This window comes from Aphelocoma coerulescens, chromosome 20, assembly GCF_041296385.1.
Source record: "Aphelocoma coerulescens isolate FSJ_1873_10779 chromosome 20, UR_Acoe_1.0, whole genome shotgun sequence".
Classification (NCBI taxonomy): domain Eukaryota; kingdom Metazoa; phylum Chordata; class Aves; order Passeriformes; family Corvidae; genus Aphelocoma; species Aphelocoma coerulescens.
The window spans coordinates 11,916,036-11,939,758 of record NC_091033.1 but is presented as its reverse complement, the minus strand read 5'-3'; the positions used below and the strand labels follow the sequence as shown (position 1 = coordinate 11,939,758).

Genomic DNA, 23,723 nt, shown 5'->3' with positions numbered 1-23,723 from the left:
TTATTGCAATGTGATATATTTTTAATGGGGACAAAGCCTGTCCAGGGATTCACATGAATGGTTATCAAGGACTTTGATCAGTACTGTATCCACACATCAAAAGACATAACTAATTCTAAACCAGTTTTGCTCATTGTTTGATAAGCACTAGTCAGTTAAAATAAAGTTTGTATGCTTCAACCACCTGCCTACATGGATCTGAATTATGCAAAAGTCACTTGAAATCTACATTCCTGGATTTTTATTAGTTTAATTTTAGGAAGAAAAGCAAGCTTTGAAGCACTGTATGTAGAAAGAATCAAATAAGCTTTGTAACAGAATAAGAGGTAAAAGAAACAAAACTAGATGGGTCATATTTAGAGCTTAGCAAACTTGACAATGTCTTTAAGGTGAAGGAATAATACAGTTAGTCAAAGTTCTCCCTTTCATGGTCTTATAATGTCAAGAGAACAGCATTTCAAAGCATGACATTACACAGGCTCATTCTTTTCAAGAACACAAAAACTTTGATTTCAGAAACAAATGAAAGGAAAAAAGTGACTCTGAAACAAAGCACTCCCCAAATGTATATTTTTAGTGCCACGTGTTCAGACTAAAGGACCGTATGCCCTCACATTACTTAATGCAGGAAAAAAGGCATTTCCAAGCCACCTTTGAAATTCCAGTTCTTAGACAGTAAATTTGAAACTGGCCAGTAGGCAGAGGCCTGAGCCACATTTTGTAACATTAAATAACTTTAAAAAATCTTTTGTATTTCAATTTTACTTTTATCCCTGAATCTTTTTCTTTGAAGATTTAACAATGGACCATCTTTTTTTCTCCTGCAGCTTCGTTCTAAATCCTAAAGGGGCACTTTCCATACAGTCAAAAATACAAAGATCAAAATGTTCAGAGAAAATAAAGATAGAATTTAAATGGCTTGCATACACTGCAGATGTGGCTGAATTACACTCTTTTTGCCTTTAACCTCTGCTAATATTTGTTCTAACAAAGGCAACAGTCATAAGGGTTTTATCACTGCAAATCCAGAATATATTCCTTTTGCCTCAGTATCATTGCAATGAGAATTTTCACATAAATGCATTTTGTGCCTTAACAACTTCTGTTTGTGGGACAAGCATCAATAAATGCAACGTTCCACAGGAAGAACAATGCTCTTTGGGTAGGATTACACCCCAGCTTCAGAGTGTTCTCAGAACTTCCTGTCAAAAGGAGGATAAACCCCAAAGCCTCACATGATCCAGCACTGATACTCCCTTCCAGTCTGACAAAGCAGGCAGGTCCCCTTGCCATCTTTAGGAATAAACAGTGCCATAAGCACTGCTTGATTTGTTTGTTTGCCCAGCCAGGCTCATTGTACACACCAGCTCAACTTTCTAGGTCTTGCATTACACCAAGTAGAGATTTTCAAAAATATTGTCAAAGTACCACCAGCAAATTTTCAAGTGTTCTTCGTGTCTGTGCTGCAAAGTTCAAGATGCAGATGTTCTGTCCTTCGAGTCCCACAGATGTTGATTTCTGGAAAGCCTGCTTTGACAAGGACAGATAGATATTCCACAGGAAGAGCTTTAGATATTTTTTTCTGTGAATGGAATAAGAGTAGGGACAGATATTGCAGCTTTCAGAAGAAAACCGTCCAAATTTGACTCTAATTGAATGGTGACAAGTCTAAAGCAAAAAATCCAAGTTGTTTTACCTGAACTCAAACCTCTGGCTTTAAGAGGCATACTTCAAATATATTCAGCTTTTGCATTCTCCCACAGTGACAAAGTGCTTGTATTTCTACTCCTACAACCCTTGAGAATGCACACAAGTATTTGGACCCTCCAGCCCTCAGGGACAAAGAAAGGGGCATCAGATTCCACAGTCATTTTTGCTGTTGATCACAAAGTCAAACTAGTAATGAAGAGTGTATTATGCCTCTGGTAATCCTTTATTTCAAACCCCACTCAGTTTAACTCCATAATCTTATGTATTTCACTAGAATGCTCTTCAATATTCATTATTTTACCATTGTGAATTGTTTTTCTTTTTGATGATGCCTATAAGAAAGCAAATGTAAGGACATTTTGAAGATACAGGGATGTGAGAGCAGCAGCAGCTATGTGACATTCACTTCAGTAAATGAACCAGTGTGCACTCTCTGATGGATTCCTGTGATAAGGTCACTCTCAGCACCAAGGGACAGGTAAATACTTTCTTAAGTACTTGCTGGAGTTCTTGAGAATAAAGAGGACCTTCTACAGCTCCCTACTTCCTATTATTTTCTGAGTCACTGTGTCTCTCACCAACAATGCAATTACCACCCAGCATGAAAAGCCAGATTTAGGGTTCTAAAGGTCACTAATTCTGGCAAGAATCCTAATTCCATCTTCATGTCACAATACTCCTCACAACAAAATAACTACCAGTACCCAGTGATATAAACATCATTAGTGGTGTGGAATATGAGTAATTTGTCACCCTTAGTATTATCTAATTTAAACTATTCAAACACATGAACCACCCTTTTGTCTAGCTTAAATTACATGTTGGAAACTCAATGGTTTGGTGAATGAGTTAAGTTCAGAGAATGTTCCCTTGCTCCGAAAGAGAGATGTAAATTTCTGGTCTATGAGCTGTGTTAAACAAGCATTTATGGGTACATGATAACTATATTAGCCAAAACATTAATGATTCTGTGATGTAAGACATTAATTACTTGTCTACCTATAGAAGGGGCTGATTTCACTGCACTCATTCTCAGTTTTTGATCCCTACTTTTTCACAGTAGCACTGTGGGCAAGCTGTACCCTCCTTCACTGAGCCAAATTTCTTCATATGGGATTCTAACTCTAAGAAATTGAAATTTCCAATATTGAATAATATATTGGAATCAAAGTTGTCTATATAAAACACACCTGAAGAAAAACTACTTAAAACAATCTGTTTATAACAGGCTTCTGAGAGAATTTAGTTGGCAGATGTCTATATCCCAGACATATGCAAGGAGAGGTCCAAAATAAATAAAACAGGTACAGGTCTTGACATCATAGCTTGATTTTTTTTTTTCAGTAATGATTTTACAGGTTTTATAGCCTTATAAAAATGCCTTTTAGCTACTATTCTGTGAAAGAAAAATGCTTTCATTGGGGCCCAGCTCAGAAGTCAGCTTTGCCTAGTGCAGAAATACTTCAGTGTTACCAAGAATTTCCTTCAATCAGGCACAGCATGAAAATGTCTTCTTAGCCCTCCCAGTACTGGTGTGAACTCTCCCCCCTACAGCATCCAAGAATCCAGTCTCTGAGAGCTGAGTGTGCTCTGGACTGTCTCCCACTCAGCTGGCTGTGGCAGCTCTGCTGCCATACAATTCTAATGAAGCTGTCTGTCTTTTCACAGTGCAGTACCACCGATTTTGTTGCCATTGACTAAGTGACGTCAGGTCACTGAAGGGAAAGTCAGAGGATATGGATGGCTCAGGTCATGTTTAAACATGGAGAGAAAGAGAAAGCAGAAGTCAGTGCTTAAGTGTAGCTGCGTGCATCCCTGTCTGCATTCCCTGCTCCTATTGATCTGCTCTTACACATGCACATTTCAGGCTCTGTGGAATAAGATACCAGAGAAACACTTGAGGAGCTTCAAATACCAAATACCACAGCAAAATACCAAAGCTTCCAAATGAGTGAAGTAGCAGACTGGATATAACTGAACAACTTCAGCATAACCAAAAAAAATGATGTGGAGTTAAATCCAGTCTTTCTGGCTGTAGTTGATTGAACAACTGTGACTGTGCTTTGCACCCAGAAAAAATAGGGTCTCTAAACAACCCCTCAGCATGAATTACTTTCAGGTAGTTCAGAAAACTTGCTGCACTTGGGAGTTAATTTCTAACTTTCTCACATTTAGTACATGCACATAAGTTCTGGTATGCTTTGATCTTTTCCTTTACAAGGTAGAGGCTGATATTACTGAGCAATTTCTTAAAGAAAAATTAAAGGAAATTAAAGACACCGCTAAAACATGGATTTTAACTTTTTTATATTAAAAGAACTCAGCTGGGGTAAAACATCTTTGGCTCAAAATGGGACTGATCAATTGTTCAACAGTTGGAATTCAGGCAGTCTTATTTAATGATGTGCTCTAATGGCAGCCTTTTTATGCTTCATTTCCCAATGGCAATATACAATGACACAGAGGAAAAGCCATGTAATGTGCTGTAACAATATCATGGATTGTTACTAAGATTTAAGGGAAATAAAGTAGTGCCAAACTGTTAACACTCCTAAGGAAGCAGACTGATGGATGAATGGTCTGTGCAAACTAACCCCGAGTGGAAACGAGATCCATTCTTCTGTGGCTGCACAGAGACACTCACTTGCATTTGAAAACAAATTAATTTCAGGCCCTATGGGCTTGCTTTTCTGAGAAGTTTTACAGGCCTGGCAATTCCTACATGTTCATCTTCAACATGTTCACTACTGTACACATCAATAAAATTCTGTTTCCACATTTGGATGTTCATTCAAAATTATCTGATTTGCTAACTGCCATGAACACTTCAATGTCAGCATAATATCAAAGGCCAGTTTACAATAAAAAGAAGGTTCTGATACTTGTAGAGCATTTTCAGATAAAAGCTGAAATAAGTAACGTTACATACAACTTCTGTTACTCTGTTGTACTCAAGACATGTAAATTCTTCAAACAACAAGGATATATAGAAAGATTTGGGCCCTTCAAGTTCAGCATTTACTTTTCAAACCCATGCATAAATCCAAACCTCACGCTGTTGATGTTAAGAACGCAGCAAGCTAAAAAAGTTAACTAACAAAAGCAAAGATCTTGGGTATAATGGTTTGAAATGGTGAAACACATGCCCACTAACAACAGAGCTACAGTAAAACCCTCACTCACACTGCAGAGGGTTCATACTCAAAGGTTTGTAGGTTCACCTGGGGAACACTCCCAAGCAATCTGAAGTTGTATTGCAATGACAAATGACAACATCACACAGATTATCATAATTCCTTTTTCTTAAATCTGATGCTGTTATTAAAACACATTTCCCCTTTGAAACAGCAGTGGTACTTCAACCACTCCTTCTTGCACATTTTGATCCCTTCATAGAAACCAAACCTTTACTGCTATATGCTCAGAGCCCACACTTATTTTGACTCTGCAAAAAATGAGCTCTCTGCCATTAAGACACTCTCTTCCCTCTGCAGAACATTCATGCAGTCCTTTTAGGGGCTGCTTTTCCTTTAGGCCCTCCCCTGTTCATCTCTGGCAGCTGAATAAAGTACATGAATTTTCATATCCTGAAAAAATTAAAAACTTAATTTCTTATCTACATCTCCATAGCAATGAAAGGTGATCACCTTTCTGAGCCCTTGTGCCATACATGTATTTATTATATGTACAGACTTTAAAGCACATCAATCTGTACATGTAAATGAACACCCCACACAAGCAATGAGCTTTCACTATGAAACTGTAAAGTTAATCATCCCTTTGATAAATCAGTCATATCACATAACAAAGAAGTCTCACATTTTGTCTCAAAAAGGGCTTTTTACTTTTTTATTTGAGTTCTAATTGGTCATTAAGAGAAAGGTACATTCTGCTTTGTCAAACTTCGATTTATATAACATGCTCCCATTTTAAATCTCTCTAAAGGTATCTTCACTCAAAGTCACAGTACATTTAACTAACAGTTTCATTTCAGCCCAAGATCTAAAGGAACTAACATATTTATTAAAGCATTTTGATCCTTCAGAGACAGATTAATAAGAAGCTAGTGACAGTTCAGCATGATAAAATGAACCAATAAACAGCAATGTGTGCTGACGTTAGATATACTGATCCACAAATAATCTAATACGTATTTGGTTTGTCACAAAGAAAAATCACTTGAAAAAGCCATTGCCATGATTAAATACTTTCTGCTATCTCAAAATTTCTGTTTTCTCTACAAGTTTTCCTTACAAATTCCCTTGACAAATAAACCCAGCAAGTCTTTTTTATACATAAGGAAATCACAGCCCTGTATTCTCTCAATATGGAATAATGAGCCAAAATGCAGCATGAAAAGGGTTTAAATATTGTATGGATTTTTGGGATAAAAATAGAGCACTAGATGCCAGAAGTGCTCAATGTTCATTCACTCTGAAACAGATGTTCAGGCTTGCCTGACTAGCTGTCATTTACCTACCTATGAATTATTATTTACATTATGCATTTATTTTATGGTAACATCTCAGAAATTCAAATTTTTTAATGCTGTTGTCAGTAACAATAGGGGCTAAAGGTTTAGATTTGGGATATTCTTTCCCATCCAACAGCTTTCTCTATTAGAGCTCATCCCTTGCTTCATATCAAGGGTGAAGCTTTGGAAACACACACACACACACTTCAGACACGTTTCTGCCACTAAGCATTGAATAATGGAGTCAATTGTTTTCTCATTTTTACTGTTTATACATCAGTGCTGCCAAATGACTTTTCTGATGTCCATTGTGATTTATGATGTGAGAGAATACTAAAACTAATTTATACTAATAAATGCAAACAGCCCCATTAACATCAATACAAATCCTAATTTACACCACCAAAGAATCCATACTGGTATACTTAGAGCAGTTTCAGAGTATTGTCTAATGAAGATAAAAGGTCATTGTGCAAACCAGCAGTGATGGAAAGTTTACAGCAGCCATCCCAAGGTTCCAAGTGCTGTACATAAAACTTAATGCAGTGTACTGCATTATACACTAATGCTTAAAATAATAGCTCCTGAGATTCCGGTTATAATGATCCTGATCTAAATATGAGAATAACTTAATACAATTTTTCCTCCAGTCATTACTTCCTAATCTACTTTCTCTCTTCATCCAACCCATCAGACTGATAGGAGCTTAGACTGATAGAAGGAACTGGAATAAACCCTACAAGCAGCAAGCATACTCATTTCTTCTCACAAGATTCATGCTTGTTTTCTCTGGCATGGACATGACAGTATCACTTAATTCTGTTACATTGAAATACTCCCCACATAGCAAAACAATGCACAGCACACAGGAGGAAACAACAGCAGTTTAAATTGCAAGAGAATAAATAAAATAATTAAGCCCCCAAAATAACTTCAATTTTGTTTACTAACTAATGTTTTTGACTTACACCCAAAACAGGTGTCACATTCATAATCTAGAACTTCAACTTACTGTTGGGGTTTCTTGTTTGTTTTCTTTTTTGTTGCTTTTTTTTTCCTCCTGAGTACCCAGAAGAGCACAGACAGCCTAGAAGGTGCTGCACTGATGCTGGCACACAAACCAAATTACCTTTCTTAAACAACTACAGGGGTATCACCAGGACAAGCCTTTCCCAAGAGGAAATATTTGCATGTATTTCTTTGTTTTCTTCTAGTGACATAGAAATTAAACATTTTAAAACTATGTGATAGTGTCTTATACTTTAGAGACAACATAGAAAGTTGCTAAGTTGTTACCCTAACACACTGCATTAGGAAAAGACAACAGTAGTATTAATATTTTGCTATTTTATTGTACTAAATGCATTTCTGTACTTAGAAAATTCTCTTATCTGTAATTTCTCAGCAGGGCACAATGTTAATTAATACATGCTTCCAATATCCCAGTTAACCAGAGCCTGGTTCTCCAGACATACATTTGGGAAACAGACAGACAAAAGGGTGATCCAAAGTCAACTGCAGCTAATGCACAAAGTCCTGCTAGTCCCATTGGCAATTTCTCAGCTGGACTGTACTGGCAATTAAAAGCAGATGGGTGCTGGAAAGCCAGCCCTGGTGACCATCAGCTAACCCAGGGTCACATAATGGGGCTGGCTCAGACCTGAGAATGGAACTCAAATCTACTGAATTTCTACCCAGGGGTTTAATCACAAAACCTCTACTCTTAATTTAAAATCAAGAGGTTTTGAAAGAAATATTAGTAAGGTGCAAATTTTTCACTTCAGGGGAATATATCATTATTCAGTTAACCATTTTTTTTAAATTTCAGACCAAATAAGTAACCAAAGTTCTTTGCTATGGTGTTAATTAAGGATCTTTATTCATACCTCTGAGCAATACACTAACCTCTAAATGATGTTCCAACTGTAGCCTGAACAGGAGCAAAACCAAAGCACAATTAAGGTTTGCAGATCTGCCTATATTACAGCTTTTTAGCTGTAACCTTTCCACCCCGTTCTGTAATTAGTGGACCAGCTCATAAGTTCTCCAGACACAGACACTTGTGAGGAGTTCAAAGCTTCTTTGCAAACCCATAGCAACAATTCCAAGAACATAAAGCAATTCTGAACCAGTGAAGCAGTACTACTACCACATACAGCACCTGCCTACCTGGCTCCACTTTACAGCAATTGAGATTTTTTCCCCCATCGCTCTTGCTTATTTAGGCCACAGCTTTCAAGTCAATAAAACACAAGGTTTTTACCTTTCAGATTTCTCACACAGCCTAGCTCTCTTATGTTTGTTTTTACTCTTGTTCCCCACTCAGCAGAATAAACCAGGTCTGCATCTCTTTTAAACACACAGACAAAAGCAGCTTCCCTCCACACCTCAGCTCCTTCAGCAGCAAACTCCTACAAGGACCCACAAGTCAGAACAACCTGAACACACACAGGGCTGGACATGCAATCACCATTTACAGTATTTCTGGGGCAGCTTGTGAAACCAGGGCTTATAGGTTAAAATCCACACTCTGTATCTCTAGAGCTTCTAGCCAGGGATGTACAAACCAGTTCCCACACAAGGAAGGCTGATCAAAAGACCAGATACCTGGTGCACCATCCCCAGGCTCTGGCTGCCCACCTATTCCCCCCAGCAGTGTGTGAGCTGCCAAGAACCCCATGGCAGCTCCTTGGCACCAGGAATATGCCATGTTCCAGCCAAGAATAGAGACTTACCCTCTGCTGGGGCTAAAGATAGAGCCATTGGATCCAGAACATGGCTAATCACAGGTATGGCTGAACACCCACACCACAGGAAGCTGAAGTTGTGCTACCTACAACCAGGAGAAACCCCTGCTAGGCTGAAAAGGGAATTATACAACCTATCTCAGCTTTTATACATCCTCACAGCCTGGGGGGGGGGGGTAATGGGGTAAGCAGAAACACCTGTGCTGAAAAACCACACTTCCCCCAAACGAGAGCCAGGTGGTGCTCAGCCCACCTGCAGCTGCACCTCAGGACCTCGCCAGTTCCCACAGCACCCCCTGCTCTGTCCCCAGAGCAATTTAGGATTTGATTTCCACCCTTTTATGACTTTAGCAGGGGCTAATTCCTGTGCAGAAAGCCAGAGGTAAGTCTGAGAGAGTTCCCCATCAGAGGCTGCTGGCCGGCTCTAATTTCAGTCAGTGTTCTGCTTAGAGTGTATTGATTATGCAGAAATTCAGGTGGTATTCCAGATTTTACTGTGTGAAAGCATGTGGAGTGTTCTTCAGTAGGGCTGTGCTGTGGTAAAGGCAGCCCTGCTAAGTTTTCTGGGGCAGAGCAGATTATTTCCCTGTGATGAGATACACACGAGAAAACTTTATCTGGAACATTCTTTTTTGTGGGCTGTTTGCTGGCCTGGGGAACAGGGGCATGTCCAATGACTCCAAGGGCAAAGTGGGTGGTTTTGGTGGGGGACACTGTATGGGAATGGCATTGCCAGGTTGCAGAATGAGTGTGAGCAAGTGGGTCATGTCACCAGAGCAAAGCCTGCCCTAGTTTGTCACCCTTTATGCATCGATGTCATGAGAGAGTGGTACAAGGAGATGATTTTACTGGGCATTTAATACTGACCCTCTGCTGTTCTGACAGTGCTCCTTGGAAATGCTTGGCCTGTTATACGCTATACCAGGTTTGTGCTGTTTATGTGAAATACCTGTTTGTGATCAGATTACGGCACTTACCCATAATTACTTCATAAATCCTAGCAATTAAAAAAATCTCCAACAAGCAATTCTAAAAGTGCATTAAGAATGTAGTCTCTGTTTTTTTTCTGTTTTGTTCAGAATAAACCTTTTCTTTGCCTTTCACACAGAGCTTTTAGAGTACACTTGAGTCATACTTTCATACAGTTCTCCAGAACCTAAGAGCTAGCAATATAAGGATTTTTAAATTGAAGTTGGGATTCTCAAACAATCTTAAGAGCCTGAGAACTGGGACTGTAGGAGAAATAAACATCACCAATCTAAATATCATGAGTATAATAACACTGAGCAGGGATAAACCAGAGATTTATAGGTGAAAGGAATAAAGGAGGAAAGCACAAGATAAAAATAAAGATGTAGCTTTCTAGTTAATTTAATTTTTCTGTTTAACATATTTATTAGGAAAAAAGTGGAAAGTTACTGATGAGAATGTGGAGGGAGAACTGATGCAAGTGTTTTATTTGGGGAGGTTTGTGCTTATCTGCTGTAGGTGAAGCAGCTTGTCATCAGTGCGGGTGAGAAGTGGGGCATGGTTATAATCAAAAGATAGCTCTGGCTGTGCCAGACTGTTTGGCTGCTTATTTGCTACTGTAGTTTGACCACTTAAACTGCTTTTGTCACTGTGTTGGATATCCTCTTGTATTTCTGAGGAAACAAGTCCCTTAAATAGCCCTTCCTTTGCAGTCTCTAATTGCAAAGTGCAATAGAAATCAGACCAAAGCATTTAGTGTTTACCGTGTGTCTTCAGTGTTAACAAAGGAAGAAAAACTCTATCCTGATCTAGTAAAAACACGTATGCTGTTACTTTCTTTGGTTTTATTTTCTTGGAGTTCTGTAAACAAAGTAGAGTTACCAAATGGGTGGCTTTATGCAAGCTGTTCCTTCCAACCTGTCCATGTGCCATTTGGATTTGTGGTAACAACTGGAAAAGCAGGAGCACCCATTTCCCACGTACAGGGCAAGCAGATCTCCAGCAGGCTCCTGTATTCTGTGTGGCCACTACAACCAGGATTTTATCATCAATCAGGCCTAGTGAAATAAGCTCTGGATAAATGATAAAACTTCTAAAATATTAATGCAGCCATCATTGCAGAGGCTTGGGTTTTACAACACTGGCTCTTGATAATACCTCTTTCTTGGGAAACCACTACACATCCAGGCCAGTTATCTCAGCCTAACAAAATTATTTTTATATGACTGAAAGTAGTGCTTACATAGCACTTAGGACAATTGTATTGCTCTTTAGATTGAAACTCTCCAATTTTGTCCATCCATGGATTAACAGTAATGGTGAAAAATATAAGGGGTTTTGTGAAAAATGAAGCTTCTGTATTCTTATCATGGCTTTTCTTTTTAAAAATTGTCAAAACCCAGATGTTTCATTCTATGCACTTTTAGATCAGCTATTGGAAAGTAACTTGAATCTTGATAGAGTGTCCTGAGGCAAAGACTCTGTCAAAATTGAGGGCAGTAGATGAGAACTCCCTGAGCAGCCTAGAGACAGGGCTTCCAAAACTCTGTTTGCAGGTTTGTTATTGGTTTGCCGTAATTGCCCAGACAAATCATCTGCTTGTCACTTCACCTGACTATAAAATTGGAACAGTAAGGGTCTTCAGGTATTGCATGGGTGAATTTTACTGATTTAATATTTTTAAAATGCTCTAAAAGCCCTAAGTATCTTTATTGAAGGTATTTTCAAAGCTGAATTACTTTATTTGTGCTAACTATGTAACTTTATAGGAGAGATGTGCTGTATGAGACAAGCACTGAGGCATATTTTTTTTTACACAGCTTTTGCTATTAATTTGATTATTTTCCACTGAAAAATGTAGTTCACTATGTGTTAAAATAAGACTAAATTTTCTTGTTAGGGGAATAAAAAGGAAATGGTCCTTCAGGCAGTGGCCCTGGGGTTATGCTAATTTCGCTGGTTTATTTTATACCATTTTGCTGGTAAAGTGTTTTGAAGAAGAAGTTTTAATCTTTTGTCCAGGGAACTTAATTTTTCATTGTTTTTACACCTTTAGAGTGATTTCTAAGAGACTACACCACATAAAATGTTTCACAGTTGGGAACCAGCAAACATAGTGCTCATAATATGGTTGGGCTGTGTAGACTTGCATCTGATAAATAGAAATAAACCTCCTTTCAAATTAACATGAGCCAAAAGTCAACTTAGTGATCTGATGAGGTACTGAAAAATTCACATCCTAACCTAAATGACATTTGTCACACTGAAGTAGAAACAATTATTAATAATTTTCATTTCATTAGGAGCACTACAATGAAATGTCAACAACTTCAAAAGTGTAGCAGAAGTGTACAAATTAATTTTGATTTTCTGAAGTGTAATTATTTTTGTAAGTACCACACTGTGTAATCACTTTTGGCGCTATTACTTGTGCAATCAATAACACTTAAATGTACTTAACTGTTTTCAAACATGGTTTCCTAAGGTCACCCTTTACTGGTGAGGATGTTTCGATGGAAGAATGTAAGGAGTTGTTTTTAGCTGGTCAAAGATGTAGTAAATTAAAAACCAAAATTATTTGTGTATATTTTATTTTTTATGTTGATTGCCATGAAAGGTTTCTCGAAGTCTGTGCAGTTTCGATGTGAAAAACGCCTGTCCTGCCTTTGCTGGTGAGTGAGTCCATTTTTGTGCTCTGGGTGGCAGCATTAGCTCTCGCTCCTGTGCCTTCACCTCCTGGGGCTCATCCTACTTGGCACATGTAACCTGACTGCAGAGTTAATAATATTCCCTTGAGCCAGGCAGTCAGGCCAGATTTGGCCTCACATTAGCCAGATGAATGGTTGGTAATCATCTAAAGAAGTACATTGTTCCCACAAGCTTAGTCAGTCCTCAAGTGCCAGCATTTGTAATAATTCACAAGCCCGTAATGCTCGAGTACAAAAAGACCACAAGAACACACACCTTGATGGAAAGTTGCTTTCCTACCTCATGGCTTAAGACTTGTGTGATTTTATTTGCATTCTGATAGGCTTCCTCCAGGTTTGGACAGGAGCATTTTGCTCATATGTTTGTTCACTGTTTTATCTGTTTTCTGGAGATCTCCAGGATCCTCTGGGAGCCTTTGCCATCCCCTTTACAGCAGGGTAGGAGCAGAGATGGTTGGCTGCCAGTTCAGTGCTCAGGTTGGTTTTGGGAATTAACAGCAGTGCCTTAGTGCCTTAAAGGACCCAGTTTATAAATTAGCTTGAATGGCTCCTGGAGTCTCTTGCTGTAACTCAGCTTTCAACCTTAATTTAACTTCATTTGTAGAATTGTATCAATGACTTATCCATACAGGAAGATAGAGTAAAGCTGATGTAACCAGAGAGAGGAGTGGAGACTGTACTTAAACTATTACAATTACAAATCCCTCCCATTAAAAAGGAAAACCCAATAAAAACTGATTGAAATTTCCAGTCAGCTTAGTAAATTATCCATTATTATAAAGAAGTAAAAACAGGAAAAGTTACTTTAAGCCACGAGGACAAGAAAGTCCAAAAATGTACAAAAAAAGAAGTATCACAGTCAGCAGTAACATCTCTTGACATCTACTGCTAATTGTCATTAAAAATAGTGGTTTAGCCATTTATAGCAACATGACGATTTAAGAAAACAGCAGATAAGGCATTCCAGGCACTAACTTATTTAGAGGCTGAATATGAATATCATTCTGAATCCAGAATGATATTAACATCAAAAAAATACACTCTATTTTAATGTTACTAGCTTTCTTCCAGTAGTTATTATCTGCATTTTTAATCTATATGGAAGAATAACTTCAGTACATTGTCAGTAAGTTTGTTCTGCTATTTAGAAGTGCATATATTACACAAGGAAATGCAGTTAGAAATGGGGGAACTGTGTGTGTGTGTGTGTGTACCTACTCAGTAATTGCACCTGAAAACGCGTGTTTGACTAATTCACTTTGTCTGAACTTGTGTGCAATGTAAATCGCTGTCTCAAGTTTCAATATTCTGAAATTTTGTTTGATTTTGGGGACAACTGGAACATTAAATTCTTTGCCAATACTCCAGAGCCCACAGTTTCTAGGCAGTTGTACTGGAACTGTGTTACTGGGCTGACTGCCAGGAAGCCAGGTAGGGTTTGTTCTGCTTGAAACTCAGCGACTCTGAAAAAATGTTTGAATTTTGGTGACACAGCAAATGCTGTTGCAAAGTATTTTGCTGGAATTTTCAAACTAAGTGCAAGGTCCATATATGAGATTGTTTGCACCTGAATTTGACATCATTGCTGCAGGTACTAATGGATGAGTATGTTTTAAGCTCTCAATGTCAGTATATTATTTTATTGTTATTTAAGTTGTCAATATGTTTCTGTTATTCTACTATTACTGAAGTAATCCTCATTACACACCAGTGACTTCAGTGTAAAAGAGAAAACAGTGGAAAAGTCCCTACCAGGTTTACTCAGCTGTGCTCCATAGTCTTAGTTCCTCATCCATGTCATTGGATCACAGCAGAAGATCTCCACATCTGTTCTCCTGCTTTCTTGGGAAGAAAAACTCCATCACAGATTCAATTATTCTGAAATATTTGTACACCTAGAAAGTCCTTGGTTTATCTTGCAGAAGAAGTAAACGCAGAATTTGCTTCAAGCAGGCAATTTTTACTAAATAAAACCAAAATCAAACTCCAAATCTAAATATCTTGCTGGTTTGAAATTTCTGGGCAGTAGTTGCCTTCATCTTCATGTGACTATGTTCAAAATCCTGTAGCAGATAACAATTTTGTGTTATTTCCATGTGCCAGAAATACTGTTCTAATGAATTACAGCTTAATTTTCCTACCTAATCAGGTTTGGTTAGCTATTAAAAATGTCTGGGATTGTGAGTAATTAGCTAGGTGGGATTTGGGAGTTACTCTATAATTTGGATTGGCTTTTTAATTTTGTCTAGATTAAGATTTTTATTACTTGAGTTGAAGGACTGGAGATTAATAAAAAAGTCTATGCTAGAGAACATGTTTGTTCTTTGAGGAAAGAGCAAGTTAATTGTGTCTGTCCTACATGGATTGCATGTTTGCTTACTCTACTTGCCAGCAGGTGACTGTGCTAACCAAGGAATGTTTTATGCACTGAAATTTGGTTCAGGATAACAGCTCTCACTGAGCAAACCCAGGAACAGTTAACACAGTTCTGCCTACAGCCCACCAGACCACCCCCAAAAAGATGTCTGAGCTGTATTCAGCAGATGAAACAGAAAAAATTTTTGTGTGATCCGATGGGATGCATTCTAAATCCCACAAAATGATTATGGCATGTTTTTGTCACAGAGTATTGGGTTTAAAAGGCAGCATCATTAAGTCAAAACTGGAAAAGAAGGAAAAAAAATGAAGCAGACCTTGCCAGCTGCAATTACATCTTCTAGTCACTGAAATGTAATATAATTCAATGTCTGTATTAGCATTCAGCATTGTTAATTCATGGGCAAGTAATTTAGTTGAATTCTCAATGAGAAATTGAATTTGAGGTGACTCAGCAGGAAAATCAGTGTGTTCTGTAATTGAATGGAAAATAGTTGAGTTATCGCTGGCAGCGAGCTTGATGTAACAAGGCTTTGTATTACACATGCCATGAATAGACTGAATGGTTCGACAAGGATTACACTTATCTCAGATAATGGAGCACAATAAAATGTGGAGTAATTAAGTACTGAAGAAAACTACATGACCCAAATCCAATGCGAAAGGTCCCAGTTTAGGGAGAAGTTAGGAAGTATCCATATAAGCAATGTTTATGGTAGAGTGTTTCAGTTTTGGCACAGTTGATTTCTGCCTTGCTACAGGAGATGGTTAGACAGTGTTTCTTATCAGGTCCTTATCAATTTCTTTTTTATACTTCTGAGGTTGTTTGCAACATTCACATCAACATCCAGCATGAATTTAAGTGGAGGAAGCAGTGTGATAAATGTCCTCTGAAAGATAAGTCACCTGATAAAAGAGCTGGTAAAGGTGCTGCTCTGCTTTAGGGAGCTGCATCACAGCACCTCTCTTGTTTTACCTTCTGCAGGATGTGATGCAAATATTTACAATACGCTCTTCACTTCTGGCTCAAGCTTTCTGCTGAGGAAAAGGTGAGGTTCAGCTTTGTCTCATCCAAGTATGGGACAAGTGAACCATCCTTCCAAAGGAACAGGCTCTGGGGGTACTTACTCAGGTTTTATAGTCAGTCTCAAAGCTTAAACATGAAAGCTTTTGTAAAGGATTTAATTCAAGATTTTTTCATGTCAGTAGATTTGCCTTGAAAATGTTTTTTACGCACCAAATGCAAGTTTTGTAATCTGGCTTGTCAGGTGATGCACTAAACATAATGATTAAACTTGTGGTATATTCCCACAGATTGTTTTCCTCTAATGTCCGTGTTTTTAGCCTAATATCCATTATCTACATCAGCGTTTGGACTCTCCTCTGTGAAATGTGCAATTGTGGAAAACCTACTTGTGGAAAATATACTTAACTCCAAGTAACACAGCAAGCAGATCATGTGTGACAGCTCATCACAGCCCTCGCAAAGGTGTGCTGAGGAACAGATGAGTATCAATAGCATTACAAGAACTCTTTTGAATGTACAGGTGTCTGCATTTTTAGTTTGTCAAATGCTTTAAAAAGGCTACTAAAACCTGATTTAAACATAAAAGCAGATGCATTCTTTTGAACAAGGATTAGAAAGCAAATAATTAATCATACATACCTGAGGATTTATGTAAGCAGCTGCTTAAATAAGAACCATAAACCTACAAATGCAGTCTCTCCACCTACTTTGCATTCTCTTGAATTTAAAAAAAGTGTGGATTTGTTTGGTAGATAGCACTTGACATCAAAAGAAAAATGCTAACATATTCTCCTGGTACCATATAGAAATAAAAATATTCTTAACAAACATCCTGTGCTGTTTTTAACTAGGTGGTAAATGTTTTACAAATGCTGGAGCTTGTAAGCTGTAGTGGTGATTAGGTAAATTCGGATTACGGTAACTGGAGGCTGTGTAGGCCTTCTACACAATGGAAGTTTGTTTTCCATCTAAAAAAAGATGAAAATTTGCATGAGGGTCACGAAGAAAAGATTGGCTGGTCTGAAAAGGCTTGTAAGTATTATGGGAAGTGTATAAAACTGACTGGTTTTGACTTTAAGTCAGGTGAAACCAAGTTGATTTCACAGTTATGTTTTCGAATCCGCACATCAAACCAAAATCAAAAGGTCTGGATCTGAGGGAAGTGAAAGAGAAAAACAATTTTTTGCATGAACAGCTACAGGATGAGATCACCAGGAGTCACACAGCTTCAGTGTTTGGTGCCAGTCTCTACCACATACCGTAAGAAAGGTCTGTACTCTGTTCTGCTGAGTGACTTGCTAGAAGTTCATCACTTGCAGTGAATTCTGAGATAACAGAGTTTTTATGAATAAGGAGATGTAATTCTGGCAACACTTCTGGGATATGAGGGACCAATACTTTGCATATCAGTTTATTGAATTTAGACTGAGGTGCCAGAGCTGTAATAAGAAGTTTAAGCTTATGGCAATAAAGCCACCTGCAGTAATATATTTAGGCACGAGGGCCCAAACTCCTGCAAAGGAAAAGGGACTCACCTTTATTCAAAATTCAGCTCTCATTGCATTTATTTCCCTGTTACTTCTCTTGTCATACTTCATGAAGCTTTTACTGTCCTTGCACTCCACCTCTCTGCCAGTTAAGCACTCAAGATGTCTAATTAAAATTTGTTGTGAAGATGGAGGAATAAAGAGAAGCAGGAGAGAGATGGGGTGCCTTCCGAGGGTTCCCACACGTGCATGGTCTCTGGTGCTCTCTCTCAATTCTGCTGAGGATTGGAAATTACTCTTTTCCTTTTCTGAGCAACATTTTAATCTTGTTGCTGCCTTGTCACCATGCTCATGTATTGCAGCCTTGCAATTGCACTGAGCTTGTTTTCATGGGTTCCTTTTTCAACATATCTACTGATGAAATTGAACACTTGGGGGTTTGAATTTGACAGCTGAAGAGGAGAGAGGGTGTCTCTGATCCTGCTTCCACAGAATTCCCACAGTGTCCCCTACACTGAAAAGCTTTAAATGTATCTCTCCTTTGAACATCTGATGCTGCTAACAGTAATGCTTTTGTAGTGTCTACAACTCACTTCATCTTGTTCCAAGAACTGTCAGTGTCCCTAGAATACTTTTAAAAGGAGAACTTCTTGGATAAATTCTTCCACTGGTATATTTTTCCTTTTTTTCCAAGCAGCAGCTTATGAATATATTCCTTGAACAGCATATTTCAACAACTGTTACCTTATAAACTTTTAACCCTGTCCCTTGATGTAATGGCCTCTTTCAGGCACACAGGACTGTGGAGGACAGTCACTCTGCACTAACTAAAGATAAAAATGCTACAGCAGAGTGTGACAGGTCTCTTTTTAAGGTACAGCTGTGAATCTCTGCTTAAAAAATCAATGGGGTTCAAGTACCACAGGGTCCATGTCCTGTGGATCCACATGGATTTTTAGTTGACTTGTAATTTCCTTGGTTTCCTTCAAAGCTGTGAATTTTCATGCCTCCTCCTCAGATGCTAAGCAAGTCAAGGGTTCATCCTACCACCAAAGTTGAAAGATTTAGTAGGAAGAGATTTGCATTGAAATATTCACAGCAATTGCTTGCAGCTCACTGCAGTCTATCAAGCCCCTTTTTAAACTTCACAGTTGTAAACCCATTTTTAAGCTTGTCGTTTGGAAACAACTCTACATGAGAAGGTGAAAGGAACATTTTCCACAGCAGTTTGGAATGTAACAGCCAGTGAGAGGAGCAGAATAGGGGAACTGCTGTGAGAGCCTTCAATAAGTGGCTGTGTTGCAGCAATCATTGAGTCTTGCATCTCAAAAGCTGCCATGGAGCAGTAACTCCCACTATTGCTCTGAACTTCATTGATGAACAGCAATTTGCCTTGCAGCATTTAAACCTTTACATGCAGTGGAACACTTGTCTGAGTACCCTGATCTAGGTTGCTTTCCCTACCTGGAAAACACCTTTGGAATTGTAGTGTTTCACTATTGAAGAGCAAATAAATGGGGCATGTGTTGACTCTCTCAGTACTGGAGGGTATTCATAAACCAACTGCATCCTGAAAGGATGAAACCAATTATGTAAGAATTAAATACATTACTGAAACAGAAATTATGGTATTTTTTATAGAAGCGAACAGGTGGTGCTTTTAATCCAACCAAAATTAACCCATGCTCAATAATTTATGCACTCAAATTGACTCTAACAAATGCTGCTTAATTATGCATTCTTGGAAACATGCTTTACATTTGGTTTCAAATTGGAATTTACATCCATCTATGGTTATCTTCCCAGAGCAGTTTCAGTATGTAATGAAGTGAGGAGTTCAGGATATAAAGAATATTCAAAGTAACTTTGCTCTGAATCCAGCTGCAGTTGTCTACATGGTGTAATTGTTACATTTTCCAACAATGAAAATTTAAAAAAAACCCCCCTATCTTTTAAAAAAAGCTGTTCAAAGAATGTTCTCACAAAAAGAGAATAAAAATAGAGCAGCTCATTAGATCTGTTGCTTGACTCAGGAAAACATAAATACAGGAGTCAGTCGGTGTTTGAAGTAGAAAAAAGGAGGACAAATACACAGGTTGTCAGTAATCTTTAATGTCTTTCCTTTGTCTCACTCTGAAGTAAAAACAACTGAAACTGTTGAAAGATAGGTTTATCTAATTCATGCTAACAGACACTCTTTCCTCCTCCTGATTAGTACTTGGAATAATCTTTCTTTATTGATGTGTTGCACACTTTTTTGTGTGCATATCTTGCTGTTTTGTTCTGAAGAAAAAGTGCTGGAAGATGATCAAATATAACTTTACTATACAGTTTAGAGGAAACTCTGAAAATTATTTTCCTCTGCTCTTAGTGTTGCCATAAAGAACTATTTAATGTATTTTTCATATAAAAGGAACTGGAATAATACTGCAGGAGTGAATTAGCATTAGTGCTAATCTTGCCTGGGAAAAAAATCAATCATGCTTTTAGCTTTTTGTATGTAAGACATCAATGAGATTGTTCACATGAATAAAACCAATTTTTAACTTTTACAAGACCAAGTAGCAGCACAGAGTGCTGCACAAGGTAGAAGTGCTTGTACAATTTTTAGTGTTCAGCGGATCAATTTCAGGGAAACTGAAATTTTCCTTTTAAGCTTGTCTTGTAACCTGCTCTCTGCTGCCACATGGGATGCCATTGACTCTGTATTTGCATTGCTAAAAGTAGATGTATTTATTTTTACTTGTAGAATTGAGGAAAGAGTGCAGTGGAGAAAAATCAAAGCTTTTTCTGAAAATCCTGGTCTCTACTCAGTTGAGAGCATCCAGCTGATGTGTCCAGGATTTGAGCAAGTTTGGCATCACCCTTGTAAATTTTCTATCTCAAATTGCAGGGAGCTTGTTGATAAAAGTAGAAACTTCATCCTGAGGAGCAAGAAAAGCTCCCCCTGAGTCTGACTTGAGGGAGAAACCCAAACTGAGTGAAAGGTCTTGGATAGTGTGGAAACCTGAAGGACATTTGGGAAACTGAGACAAATACTGAACCGAAACATAAAAGTTCTGACTTTCTCTTCATCCTCAGCGTAAGCAAAATTTTTATTCCAGTTCAAATATTGAAACACGATGAAACATTGCTGCTGTAAAGCAGTCACTGAAGACCTTTCACAAAAGGTCATGAGTTGTTAGCATGAGGAACAGCATCCAACCAGAAGCCTTTTGCTTGTCGTTTCTTGTTACATTTTTCTTGGCTTGTTTCTATACAGAAAGGTAGGCAAAAGCTCCCTTCTGTCAAGGGATGTTTGTAGGCAATGAAAAAATAAGATCCTGGGTGACATCTAGGGGATGTGGTGGGTAGGTAGCCAAGGCTGCTGTGGAAAATTTGGGAAAACAGTCCACAAATCTGTAGTCACCTGTGTTTACTTCTATTTGCAGCTCTTGTGTTTGTAGGTACTTAGGTACATAAATAATGATATGTATGAGGAAAAATGAAGAGACAATTTGGTTTGCAGTCCCAGGAAAGCTGAGGAGAGCAGAGTACAGAAAGCAGCAACACTGTGTGCACACCTCAATCTGCAGCAAAAACAAAAGAAGGAGCTAAACACTACTTTTGTTTTCACAAACAGCGAACAAGAATTCTGGCTATTTGTCTACAGTATTTGAAACAATGTAAAAGTAAAGAATTTTGTTATATAATAATTACTAAATAAACTTAGGCATTACATTGAGCCTTCAAAGTTTGATGCTTACATTGTTCACTGTGCAGGTCACGGGAGGCAATTCTGCCCCTCCAGTCCACTCCCATGAGATTCCCACCTGGAGTATGGCTTCCATCTCTGGGGCCCCCAGCATAAGAACATGGGACTGCTGGAGTGAGTCCAGAGGGGCACAGAGATGATCACAGGGCTGCAGCACTTCAGCTCAGCAGACAGGCAGGGAGAGCTGGGGGTGGATGTTCAGCCTGGAGAAGAGAAAGCTCTGGGGACAACTTAGATCCCCTCTCAGTGCCTGAAGGGGCTCCAAGAGAACTGGGGAGGGACCTGGGGCAAGGGCCTGGAGTGACAGGACAAGAGGGAAGGGCTCTAAACTGAAAGAGGTCAGATTTAGATAAGATGTTAGGAAGAAATTCTTCCCTGTGAGGGTGGTGAGGCAAAGGTTGTCCAGAGAAGCTGTGACTGCCCCAACCCTGGAAGTGTCCAGTGGGACCATGAGCAACCTGGCCTGGTGGAAGGTGTCCCTGCCCATGGCAGAGCATTGGAATGAGACAATCTTTAAGGTCCCTTCCAACACAAAGCATTTTATGATACTCGTAGTGACTGGATAAAATGGAATACTAGGGCACAACAAAGGAAATGGGAAATGAGACTGGTCACAGCTACCTCCTGTTATTCCTGTGACCAGCAAACAGTAAATCCAACCCAAACCCCCTTGTCTCTGTAGTACCCTCCAGTTTACAGTGCAGAAGTTCAATTTTTAGAGCTCTCATGAATTGTTCAGCACACGCTCTTAATTACCAGCCAGTATGAATCACCAAAGTCATAACCTGACTCCTAAATGAGTTTCCCATAAATCTGTTCTATTCATTAGAGGTCAAGCTGATAGCTGCTAAGAAGGAATATCAATGCTGCATATCAGTCTATAAGGGCATAATTGTGACTAAAAAAACCCCAATCTTCCTCTCCCTGTGCTCTAGATAATTTAAGTGTGCAACTCAAAACCCTCAAGTAACTCTTATTTCTTAACAAGATGCTGTGAAAGAGGAGAACAAGTGAAAAAACCCTTGCAAAATAATTATGGACACTTCTGAATATCTTGTGTGTCTATGGAATAGAGATGTAACGGTCTAAGCATTTGTTTTGAAAATCTTAAAGAGTTATGACCAAACCTTTTCCTAAATACATTATCAAAGCCGCTGAAAAAATCAAATTATGAGCTAGAAATGTAATATAAACTTACTCTGAAACTAAATTATATACCTCATATATACCACATTTTTGGGAAGTTACATTTGTGAGCTTTCAATAAGAAATGGAATGCAGTAGAACTTTTGGGAGCAATTTTACTTTATTATCACTTGCAATATGTGTTTAACAAAAACATGCAAGTTGTCTTTGGAAGAGCTTTGATTCAGACAGATTTATTGGTCTGGGCATCAAAAATAACACACCAATAATTCAAAATGTCTTTTTTGTTAAAAGGCATATCCTTTTTGGGTACTTAATTGTCATGTGACGTGCAGCCCCATATTTCTGCTGAATTTAATTAACCTGACAAAAATTAAGTTGTTCAGAAGAACCTTTTCTTTTTTATGGACTACAGTGCTTTAATTCCTGATAGATTTGCAGATAGGTACAATTTTTGTACCAATGTGAGGGTTTTTTGAAAAATCTGGGAACAACTGCTGGGTAAATTCCACATATCTGAACACAACTACATGGTATTTCTGCTGCTGCTGCTGTGAAATGGAAGCCAAAATAGAAATATGTAGAATTTTCATAACATGTGAATGATGAAACTTTAAAAGAGATATTGACAGAGGAGTTTATTTTTTTTCACTAGGATTGAAGGATGAGAGGTGAGGCAATGAAACAAAACCAAGACGAAGAAAAATCTGACAACTGAGGTCTGCAAATTATTAATAAGATTATAGTTGGTTTAATGGATCCAATTAAATATAATTGACCTAATTTTATCAGCAAAAATTGTTCTGTTCAATTAGCATAAAATCAGGAGAGCACCTACATCAAAAGCTCAGTATCAACACTTTTCTAATATACAGCATCTTACAGAGGGTCTGAGTCTTCATCTGTACAAGATTGTCTCTATTTGGATTGTTTTAAGATTTCCTATAACAGAGCTGGTTTGGTTTGAGCCACATGAATGAATTGTTAAAGTCTCATTTTACTGACAGGTGTGACAGTAACTGCATAAAACTGTTTATTATATCATGGGTCCTACTCTAAAACTCATCAAATTAACTGGAAAGTCATCAGTTGACTTCAAACAGGCTTTTAAATAATGCCCACAGATAAATGTGCACACTTTGTACTGTAGGTCTTCTCAATTTTAAATTTTAATCTTTTAGTGCTGTCATGGACTGAAAGTGCAGTTCTGAGATTTCAGAGCTTCTTCACCAGACACTTCTCTTGAAGATTTTAAATTCGTTTAATCCTCTGACACGAAAGGATCAGAGACTCTCCCTCAAATTTGGACTGTGCCATTTGGGAGA

The 23,723-nt window shown here is 38.3% G+C and overlaps 2 long non-coding RNA genes across 6 annotated transcripts; one reads left to right on the top strand and one right to left on the bottom strand.

The window, feature by feature from the left end:
- Window positions 1-218: 218 nt before the first annotated feature.
- Window positions 219-9,035, bottom strand: LOC138121190 (uncharacterized). Its single transcript, XR_011156129.1, has 2 exons — window positions 8,920-9,035; window positions 219-1,582 (listed from the first exon to the last, which is right to left on the bottom strand). It is a non-coding gene; the product is annotated as an uncharacterized lncRNA (long non-coding RNA).
- A 140-nt stretch (window positions 9,036-9,175) lies between these two features.
- LOC138121041 (uncharacterized) lies at window positions 9,176-21,205 on the top strand. 5 transcript variants are annotated; one of them, XR_011156060.1, is made up of 6 exons: window positions 9,176-9,313; window positions 12,518-12,572; window positions 15,970-16,033; window positions 16,329-16,473; window positions 20,392-20,580; window positions 20,930-21,205. It is a non-coding gene; the product is annotated as an uncharacterized lncRNA (long non-coding RNA). The 5 variants fall into 5 exon arrangements; XR_011156059.1 differs by having other exon boundaries at window positions 16,299-16,473; XR_011156061.1 differs by lacking the exon at window positions 15,970-16,033.
- The last annotated feature ends 2,518 nt before the right edge of the window (window positions 21,206-23,723 follow it).